Consider the following 311-nt stretch of genomic DNA (forward strand, 5'->3'; position numbering starts at 1 on the left):
GAAATAGAAAATGATCACAGGTTAACCAAGTAATTGAATGACTAGGGATTTCATCATCCGCCTCGACCCCTCGCAAAAACTCAGGGAGAGGAAATTTCTGCGAGGGGAGGAGGCGGATGTACTCAGGATATTCCATATAAAACAGAAAACGATTTACTTGTTATTTACCTGACACACACAGAACTCCAAACTGTTTGTTGAAATTTGCTAGATGTCCTTATAGGATTTTGCAAATTAAGGACGGTGCCTACTATTGTCATAACGCATACGTTCTAAGCATCTCGAGATACTCGGATTTCCTATCGGTGATG

The sequence above is a fragment of the Montipora foliosa genome, chromosome 3 (assembly GCF_036669935.1).
Source record: "Montipora foliosa isolate CH-2021 chromosome 3, ASM3666993v2, whole genome shotgun sequence".
NCBI classification, from domain to species: Eukaryota; Metazoa; Cnidaria; class Anthozoa; order Scleractinia; family Acroporidae; genus Montipora; species Montipora foliosa.